Consider the following 10415-nt stretch of genomic DNA (forward strand, 5'->3'; position numbering starts at 1 on the left):
GTACCTTTCGGGGTGTTTAATGGCAGCCCCAAAATTATCCAAATGCTAATTAACAATTATTTTATGAGAGCAAGTCGAATGTGTGATGATGAATAACCAACAAAGTGCATAGCCCCGAGTTGTTGATAAAAATCTCACACTTTGACAACGAATGAAAAAAAAGAAGCTACTTCCTTTCCAAATGGAGCACAGTTCCAATAGCTTCAGCTCAAGTTCTCCAGCGCTTTTCTAGTAAGAGTGTTTGATCTAGTGCTAACTGCTGGAATTCCCCTTTCCCAGTACACAGATAGACAAAACCCAGACACCTGCTCTCCCCTTTACCCCTTTATGACCTAGCACAGCCCTTTAGTATCTTTTTGACAGAAAGAACATTCACGACATTACAAAGCTTCATGAAATAAACCTGTAAAGCGGGTAAAAACCTAGCCCTAAGGAAAATTGCTTCGCAACATCTTGTTCTGGTATCATACATCAGCAAGACCAGTAAAAACCGGTACGATTAGCAAAATTGAATAGAAACGAGTAGCAAGAGTCATTATAGTTTTGGGAACGATTATGTAGCTAAAAAACTGCCGCCCTATAAACACCATTGGGTTTCTGTTCTATGATAACCTTTGATACTTACTATTTTAACCACAAACTGACTTTGAAGCTAAAATAATAACTTAAAAGAGACCGTAATTTAAATTCAGGGTAAACATCTTTTTGTAGGCACTTGCAGGACAATGAGATAGCAGAACTACCAGCTGGAGTCTTCAGTAACAACAGGAGGTTGATTGAACTGTAAGTAAAATATGCATGTTCCCGCTAAGTGACTGGCTGCACGCCATTTGTCAAATTTGTACTAAAATAGACTTTGTTATTAATAACAAGCAAAAGGGGGTCTAAGATAGTTAAACAATGGAAGCGGTAAACAAAGAATTAGCCATTGTTCCGACCAATAAGCCAATAAAGAGGAAGAACCGTATTAATGACACAGTTTGATCTAAAATTCAAACAAAAAAACAACAACAACAACAGGGTCCTAACGACCCATACAGCAAACGGTAGATAAAAATATTAATGGACTTTTTTCCTGCAATCAATGCACTTACAGAAACTCACGCGACAAACAAACTAGCGTTCACCTTATGGAAGGTTATGTGTGTAAATACAGGAAAACGTAATGTTTTCCTGGGTTGGCTGTTCGTGTAACGCATAGAAAATATTATGATTTCCTCTCTTCGCAACTATTTTTCACCCGGAGAACGAATGTTCAAATGAGTTTCTGGTCAAAAGCTTGCATTTTCCAACATTTTTCCGAGATGGTGAATTCGAGAAAACTCATTGAAACGCATTTTCCGGCGTTTTACCGTTTACAAGTATTGCTGATCGGTTAACCTATGGGAAATACCATGTACTCTGCCCTTCAGAGCCGTTTTTTGTATTTCAACGTTATGTTCACTGGAATTAACCAGAAAGCATTGATTTTCCGGTGTTTTCTGGAACGTTGAATTCGTGCAAAGGATGCATTTTCCCGCGTTTACCGCCGCTCGGTTAGTCGCTGTTCGACCCGTCGTGCGAGTGACCCAGCTGCCTGAAATGACTTAATCCACCAAAATGACCCAATATTTAAGCTCAATTTCCTCAAATGATCCAAACGGCTCAAATGACTGACTTGCCTCAAGTGACCTAATTGGGGTCAGTTGTCTAGATGTTAGACAAGATATCCACTGGCGTTTTCATAGAAAAGGATTAAGAACAGGAAATAATGATCAGATCGACGAACATATCTTGTTTATAGGTCGTTGATTGTTATCATTTCCCAGATAAAACACTTTAAAAATGCCTTGTTCGGAAACGTTGTGAAACAGGAGAAAAACGTTTCGGAAAACGAACTATTCATTAGCGTTTTCGGAAGTAAGAAAACAATCGACGAACATCATGTTTTCTTGCCCTTTACTTACTACTTACTAACTGCCCATCATGCCTGTGTGGCACATAGGGCAGCAACGAAATCCTTCCAACCCTGCCTATCTTTAGCCAGTTTCTCAATGGTGCTTCAGCTGTAATTGAGCTCCCTTAGTTCCTTCTTTACAGTCCTGCGCCAAGTTGTTTTAGGGTGCCCTCTGCTTCGTTTGCCCTCAGGTGTCCAGCGCTTTGCAATTCTGGCTATGTTGCTAGTGGCCTTCCGCATCACATGTCTGATACACCTCTATCATCTCCTGGTGACAAGTGTATGAATATCCTCCTACTTGGTTTGCCTCAGTAGCTGGTCGTTCGATACTTTCTGAGGCCAGAAGATTCTCAGAATCTTCCTGAGGCTAGCTGTGTGGAAGGATGCTAATCTTGAGAGATCTTGTTCTGTCATTCGCCAGCATTCCGAGCTGTAAAGGAGAGCTTAAAATACGCAGCCAGCCCTGATAAATTCTAAGCTTCGTCTTTGTGCTGTAGCTTGCTGACCTCCACACTGATCTTAAGCTTATAAAGGCATATCTTGCTTTGTTCAATCTGCTTTGTACATCTACACTAGTACCTCCTTCTTGGCAGAGCACACTTCCGAAGTATGTGAGCTTGTTGGTGTATGGAATGTCCTGTCGTCTTACCCTGATCTTTGTTGAGGATGGGACATTAGCAAACATGACCTGTGTCTTCTTCAAGCTAATCGTCTGCGAAGTCGAGGTCTTCGAGCGTAGTAAAAGGGGTCCATCTTATCTCTCTTCGCTGCTCTTCCATTGTTCGACAAAGGACCCAGTCGATAGCAATATTGAATAGCATTGACGACATGACACATCCCTGCCGTACACCGGTTTTGACTTCAAAACTTAGATCCCTCTGACCGATGCAACATGTGAGATTTGAGTAGAAGCATTTCGTGATATTGACAATACGTTGTGGAATGCCATATGCTCTCAGAATCTGCCAAAGACTGTCCCTATGAATGCTGTGAAATGCTTTCTCATAGTCGATGAAATTTACATACAACTCTCTGTTCCACTCAGTACATTGTTCAAGTATGTTCCTCAGTGTGGAAATGATCCATACATCCACGCCTCTTGCGAAATCCAGATTGCTCGTTCCGCAGGATGTCATCAACAGCTTGGGTAATGCGCTGTATAATGACCTTGCAAAAGATTTTGCTCGGCACAGGCAAAAGAGTAATAATTCCTCGCCAGTTGTTACAATCACTTAGAGACCCTTTCTTGGGGATCTTGATTATCACTCCTCTGCTTCAATCTGTCGGAATCTCTTCCCATTCCCAGATCTTTGTAAACAGAATTACGAACGATGCCCTTTATCATTAGTAATTCTGTGTGAAAACAGTTGGAAAGTACAGCGCTCCATAGGCAAAGAACACGTCTTCATGGCTAATCACGGTCGTCAGTAATTCTCTAAGAAAATGCTTGGCAAATGCAGCGTTCGTACGCTTTGGAAAACTGTAGAAAAACGTTCAGGAAAACAAGCTATACATTAGCGTTTTGGCTCATCCTCGGTGTAAAAACCTGTGAAGCTCACGAGTGACGTAAAACAAAGACAATAAAACATTAGAAACAATAACGTACAGCTAAACAATACCTCATGAAACAAAGAAAACCTTGTCAAGTTTTTACAACGAAGATGACCCCGCGTTTTCATGGAGCAGGAAAACAATCGACAAACATCATGTTTCCATGGCATTCACCGTTAGTTATTCTGTGAGAAAAAGCTCGGCAAGTGCAGCGTCTATGTGCTTAGGAAAACTGTTGAAAAATGCTCAGGAAAACAAGCTATACACTAACGTTCTCGTGGAGCAGGAAAACAATCAACAAACATCATCAACGTTTGTGAACATGTGAAAGGCATTTATTAGAAGAACGAGTACAGAGAGCGATCTTTGCAGGAACGAACACTACTTAAGTTGGCTTGTTAGGCCAGTTGGTAAAGCACTCCACCATTATCGTAAAGGTCATTTGTTCGTATGGTGTACAGGCCTGAGTTTTTTACAGCCCTCATTTTCTCTACTGCTGAGTAAGAGGCATTCGTCATCACGAAGATCTTTCTCATAATCGTTCTCTAACCGCAGTTCAAATATATGACTTTCATATATTCACAAACGTTGATTCGTCAATTGACGGGTTTATTACGAACCAACATAATGACCAGCTCCCAGTTGGCTTGTTAGCTCAGTTGGTAGAGCACTGCACCGGTACCCTAGAGATCATGGATTCGAATCCCGTAAAGGCCTGATTTTAATTCAGGTCTCGTTTTTACTACCGCTTAAATAGTGTTTCGTCACTGCGAAGATCGCTCTCATTCTCAACGAACATCGTGCTTTCATGGCATTCACCGTTGGTTATTCTGCGGTAAAATGTTTGGAAACTGAAATCCAGCTTTCGCGCGCTCGGGAAAGCTATAGTAAAAAGTTTAGGAAAACAAGCTATACAGCGTTTTCGTGGAGCAGGAAAACAATCAGAAACATCGTGTTTTCATGGCATTTACTGTTAGTTATTCTGTGGGAAGATGCTTGGGAAATGCAGCGTTCACGCGCACGGGAAAACGTAAGAAAAACATTTAGGAAAACAGGCTATTCATTGGTATTTTCCTGGTGCTGGATAACATGCGATGAACATCGTGCTTTTCTTGAGTTTTCCTGAGAGACAACAATGAAATTGCCGTCCGTTTCCAGATATTCGAAAACTAGTATAATGTTGAATTTTTCAGTCACTCACCATTTCTAACGTCGATATCCCCCAGTAAGTAACGCAGATGAGCAAGTTTAGTTGGAAATCAATTTGCCAAAGAATGCAATACTTGAACAAGTGTTTGTTCGTTTGTTCCGACGAACTTTGTAAGCCAGACGTTTTGGGAAAAGGTGTCCAGGCCTTCCAATCTTTCCTCAAAACTTTGCACTCGGTGAAAATCATAATCTTTGAACACACTATCCAGCTCTAGTAAAAAGGAATTTTTTTGTCATGTGCAGCATTTCAGTTTGAAAAACATGAACAGCCCACTAATCTTTGCACTGTTTACTTTTAGGCCTTAAAGGTTCAAACACAGAACTTCCTTGTGGTAACTTTTACAGTTCAAAACCTGGTAGACTTACCCATTGCTGCTCCTTCCGCTTCTCAAAATTGCAATTGAAGAGTTCAATCCAAAGTACAATTGCCTCTACACTAATTAAAATGAAAACACCTTTCCTTACATTGGCTAGCAAAATGTACATGTGTTAATGAAGTATAAGACAGATAAAATAAATATTTAATCGAGTGCGTTCAATAAATCATCTAGAAATATTTTATTGAGGGAAACGAAGGTTTATCATTTCTGCACAACATTAAGCTATGAATTTCCAATGAAATAAATTTATTTTGACCTGCGGATTAAAAATCAAAGAAATCATGGCCCTTGTATGTGAGCTGCAATTTGACTTGAGTTGAAGAAAATAAGCCTGAAAAAAAATTAGGCCTGGATGGGATTAGTCTCCCTCGCAGCCGGTTTTTTTGGATGTCACGCACCGCTCCCCCAAAAGAACGGCTGCTGACAACCGAACTACATTCCTTTCTCCGAATTGGCCAATCACACCTCGGGTTCCATTTTTAGGAACTTTTCGCGCCAGACTCACCTTTTAAGACTCGTCCAATCAGATATCGTTTTCTATCGCGATCCTCATGTGGAAAACACAAGACAAATAGCGGTGCTTGAAGGAGCTTTTCGCAAAGCGTCGTCAAAGTTCAAAATTTTCGAGCTTAATGCTCACCAGAAGCTTGCGATTAGAAAAGTTTTAGTCGAGAAAAAAAATTTTTTGTTAAGCTGCCTACAGGATCCGGGAAATCGTTAATATATGAAGCTCTCCCGCTTGTGTTTGACCATGTTACCGATGAAAGTGGTCATATTATTGTTATTGTTGTTGCGTTGTACGAACGTGCGGAAACACTCGATAATTCGGGCCGATTTCCTGTACCGGTGATAAGAAGCCACGAACATAACTAATCGGGTTCGCTCCAGCTTGCAGCGGACTGGCAAATGAAGAAGTACAAGTAGTGTAGGAGACGTTGGCCGACCTAAATTGCAGTGTTCTCGAAACCTTCGCCCGTTTTGCTGACGGCAAGCACGCGCTTTTTTCCTCCTGATCTCCATCTGTAGGTCGAAGCAAGCGTTTAGCCCTTGGCCTCGATTGAAAGGCGTCTTGTATTTCGTTTTGATTATTGATGTAATTTACTGTTTCTTATATATTCTGACTTTTATAATCTGTAGTAACCTCTTGAAGTACTGCGTAAAAAGAGTTTCAGTTCAGTTTTTAGCCTCTTCTACTCTCTCAGTTGCTCGGTGAAACTTTAACAACCGCTGAAACAATCTAGCGTTCGTGTCGTTGGCGTAGCAGTTGACGTCTATGTTAAGCGTAGATTCTATAATTTCAACGAAATTGTGAGAATTTTTCCCAAAAATATATACTCTATCTTTACGAGGGCACAACGATGAACATGTGAAACATCTGAGCTCTCATTGACAAATTTCTTCGGTGTTTCTCCCGACATGATAGCTAAATCATCTGCCACATCCACATTTTCGCGTGAAACCTTACGTCATTCAGATTTTCTGGTATGTGATTGGTCTGTTCAATAGACCGCGAACAAACCGCAAGGACAATGAGAAAGGAATGTAGTTCGGTTGTCAGCAGCCGTTCTTTTGGGGGAGCGTTGCGTGACATCCAAAAAAACAGATGCGAGGGAGACTAGGATGGGATACGAACCCGTTTCTCACAGATACTAATAGGGTGCTACTAAGCTATGATACTTGCAGTTGAACCAAAAATTTAACAATTGCGGAGAAGTCTGAGAAAAGAAAATTTATTCTTTAAGCCCATCAACTTTTTTCTGTTAAATATTCTAGGTGTACTAAAAATCTTATGAATTTACCAATTTGCTACATTTTTTTCATTAAGGAGCTTCACAACACTTTTTAAATGGTTTTTTAAACCCATTCCCAGTTTAGTTTATCTAAACCCATGTAAACAAACACATGTTCCAAAGGACAAATAACATACACTCACTCCAGGAGTTATGATTACTCATTAAGGAGCGATCTTTGACTCAGTTGTTTCCATTGTTAGTGGTATAAACCGCTTAAAGTTACTCGGTATTTTTTTAATGTTAAGTACTCGAGATTAAGTGCAATAGAACATAATCGGATCCAAATGTATAAGTGTACAGACATTTTCCGAAGTTTCAAGAGATGCTCCGTCAGACATCTTTCATCTTTGGCAGAGTAAAAGATAAGCCATCCTAAGGAGGAAAAACGCAACTTCCCCTTTTCTCCAGAGGGAAAAACTAAGCAAAAACATAATGGGACTTCACAACAATTTTTAAATGGTATTTTAAACCCATTCCAGTTTAGTTTATATAAGCCAATTTAAACAACAACAAAAAAGTGGTACAAATAACGTAGACTTACTCTAGGAATCGTCATTATCCATTAACGAGCGATTTTAGGTTCAGTTTTGTCCATTTCTTAGGAAATTAAATGGAAATCAAATCAAGAAGCTACAAGCTGGAGTCTTCAACAACAACTCCGAGTTGACTGAATTGTAAGTAACATTGATAAGTTAACACCTGATGATTGTTTAGAAAATGATCTTAAAAAATCTTGTTATTTACATTGTATTCTCATTAACTTTGTTATTAAGCTCTTTCTTCGATTTCTTGCTCTAAGGGTATTTAAGCCCAGGGATCTTCGAAAGCGATAATATGCGATTAAAAGGGAGTAGCCGAATGTATGAGTTAAACATGACTAGTTCCATGACTAGTTCCATGACTAGCCTAGAGCACCTTGTAATTTCATCACAAGTTAACTCTGATTGGTTTTGAAAACGTAGATCAAACCTTACATTCTTGGCACTCTCTCGACTTTACTATTTAAGTATAGATCTGTAAAACAATAATGAGGTTTGAAAAGCTGGGGAGCTTACCATTCTCAAGGCGAACTGTAATGCTTGAAATTTAAATAGTGCCTCCAATGGCTCTCCGATTGGTTTAAAAACTAAGGTCAAACCTTAAAGTCTTGGCGTATCCTTTACGTAGGTCCCTATATGACAATCAGATAGCAGAACTACCACCCGGAGTCCTCGATGTTAACTCGGTTATTATTTTTTTATTTTGCCCGCCAATTGTCTTTTTTGCAAAGTTCGAGAGCAAATTTTGTCTAGCTAAGATGGACCTTTTTATTCGTGGCGAAAATGGTAAGAAATGATTTGCTCTACTCTCCGGTGGCGAAATGTACTGCTTGATATTTAACAAAGCCACCAAGAGCACAATGTTGTGTAACTCAGGTTATCTGTTTTAGTGGTATTAACCGCTGGTAGTTACTTGGCATTTTTTCAATTTCAAGTACTCGAGATTAAGTTCAGTAGAACATACTTTTCTAAATGTATCAGGCGCACAGATATTTTCCGAAGTTTCAAGAAATGCGCAGTAAGACATGTTTGGCAGAGTAGAAGATAAGCCATCTTGAGAGGGAAAAACGCAACTTCCCCTTTTCTTCAAAGGGAAAACCTAAGCAATAGCATTAGGAGACTTCACAACACTTTTGAAAAGGTATTTTAAACCCATTCCCAGCTCAGTTTATCTAACCCAGTTTAAACAAATGGTCAAAAGGATAAATAACATGGACTTGCTTTATTGAAATGCGATTGAAATGTGATTTTAATCGTTAATAATCCCACTAAGTTTCAAAACAACTTCAAGTCGATAAATCTGTAAGTCAAAAATTCGAGACTTAAAAGATTAGCTCGGTAATTTTTCTTTTTATCTTTCCCGCCAATTGCTTGCTTTATAAATTTCAAATTACAATTTTCCTCATCCTCTCCCCCATTTGTATTCTTTCTGTATTCACGCGCAACGCGCGTGAGTTTACAAATTAGCCAATCAGGTCAAAGAACTCTAACCTCGACTTTGAAAATTTACCTGGAGAATTTTTTTCGGGTATCCTTTGCTGTTTTGTTTTACGGAGTTGTTTTGGTTTTTGAGTTTTCGTTATAGGTAGTTTGTTATCACTCAGTTTGGAATTCTAAGAAGCTTCTCAAGTTTTATTTGATCCGAAAGTTGTGGTTGTTTTAACGCATGTTTGTTAAATATATATTTCTGTGGAGTTTGGACTCTAGCCTTTGTTTTCGTAGTTGGAGTTTTTACACAGACTAAAGGAGAGTACCTTTTAGAGTGTTCAATAATAGTACCAAAATGATCCAAGTGCTAGTTCACAATTATTTTGGGGGAGAAAGTCGAATGTGAGATGATAAATAACCAAAAAAAAGCACAGCCACGAGTTGTTTATGAAAATCTCACATTTTGACAACGGACAGAAGTGAAAAGCTACTTCCTTTCCAAATGGAGTACAGTTCCAGTAGCTTCAGCTCAAGTTTTCCAGCCCTTTTCTAGTAAGAGTGTTTGATCTAGTGCTAACCGCTGGAAACCCCCTTTCCCAGTACACAGATAGACAAAACCCAGACACATGCTCTCCCCTTTACTCCTTCATGACCTATCAGAGCCCTTTAGTACCTTTTTGACACACAGAATATTGATGGCAATACAAAGTGAGGCGAGTAAAAACCTGGCTTTAGGAAAATTGTTTCCCAACATCTTGTTCTGGTATCATACATCAGCAAGACTAGTAAAAACCGTCACGATTGGCAAAATTGAATGTAAACGTATAGCAAGAGTCAATATAGTTTTGGCAACGATTATGTCCTTAAATAAATTGCTACCTCATAAGCACCAGTGGGTTTCTGTTCAATGTTAACCTTCGACACTCACTATTTTAATCACAAACTGACTCTGAAACTAAGTTCGAAATATCAACTTGGTACAGACCGTACATTCAAGGTAAATTTTTTTTTGTAGGTACTTACAGGAGAATGAGATAGCAGAGCTACCAGCTGGAGTCTTCAATAACAACAGGAAGTTGACTAGACTGTAAGTAAAATATTCATGTTCCTGCTAAGTGACTGGCTTTACTCTACTAGCCAAACTTATACTAAAATAGACTTTGTTGTTCATAGCGCGCCAAAAGAGGGCGGGGTAGTTTAAAAAATGGAACCAGTAAGCAAAGAATTAGCCATTGGGTATAGTTTTGTAGAACAAAAGACCAAAGAGCCAATACAGAGGAAGAATCGTATTGTCGCTAAAAACATTGCTACCCTATAAACACCATTGGGTTTCTGTTATATGTTAACCTTCGACGCTCACTATCATTAACTACAAACTGACTCTGAAACTCTGGGGTAGTTTAAAAAAATGGAAGCAATAAACAAAGAATTACCCATTATTCCGTCGAACAGAGAGCCAAAGAGCCAATGCAGAATAAGAGCCGTATCATTAACACAATTTGATCTAAAATAATAAAAAAGCTACGTTAGTTCACGGCCTCTTGCACTATTTACCTCAGGCAATGACAGTATGTTATGG

At 39.2% G+C, this 10415-nt stretch overlaps 1 long non-coding RNA gene across 1 annotated transcript; it reads left to right on the forward strand.

Annotated features, from left to right (window-relative positions):
* Window positions 1-701: 701 nt before the first annotated feature.
* LOC148742873 (uncharacterized) lies at window positions 702-9920 on the forward strand. Its single transcript, XR_015990447.1, has 3 exons — window positions 702-783; window positions 7472-7543; window positions 9852-9920. It is a non-coding gene; the product is annotated as an uncharacterized LOC148742873 (long non-coding RNA).
* The last annotated feature ends 495 nt before the right edge of the window (window positions 9921-10415 follow it).

This window comes from Stylophora pistillata, chromosome 1 (genome assembly GCF_964205215.1).
Source record: "Stylophora pistillata chromosome 1, jaStyPist1.2, whole genome shotgun sequence".
Classification (NCBI taxonomy): domain Eukaryota; kingdom Metazoa; phylum Cnidaria; class Anthozoa; order Scleractinia; family Pocilloporidae; genus Stylophora; species Stylophora pistillata.